Source organism: Neolamprologus brichardi, chromosome 3 (assembly GCF_056152115.1).
Source record: "Neolamprologus brichardi isolate AB-2024 chromosome 3, ASM5615211v1, whole genome shotgun sequence".
NCBI classification, from domain to species: domain Eukaryota; kingdom Metazoa; phylum Chordata; class Actinopteri; order Cichliformes; family Cichlidae; genus Neolamprologus; species Neolamprologus brichardi.
The window spans coordinates 4518679-4519065 of record NC_142106.1 but is presented as its reverse complement, the minus strand read 5'-3'; positions in this window follow the sequence as shown (position 1 = coordinate 4519065).

The following is a 387-nucleotide window of genomic DNA, read 5'->3' as shown; positions in this document are numbered from 1 at the left end:
ACGTTCAGTTCAAAGGGAACATGAGGTTTGAGTACAGCTCATCGTGATGGCAGACTGTCACAGTGAACTCTTCAGAGGGAGCAGAAAACCTTCAGGTCCTCCAAAACATTTAACAGAGATGAAGATACAGCAGAGTTTAAAGGAAGTGCTTAGAAAATAAAGCAAAGACCAGGAAGAGTCACATTTTCCAACATTTTCTGTAAACTCAGTAAAATGCACCAAACTGAGGCTGGTTCATGAACACAGACACACTCAGTTTAATCTGTCAGGTGTTCACAGATTAAATGTTCAGATTTAATAAATAAATACATTAAATTTGAGTGTCTGACTGTAAAACTGGTCTCTCTGTCCTGCTGATAAATGTGGGCTCTGAGACAAACACACTGC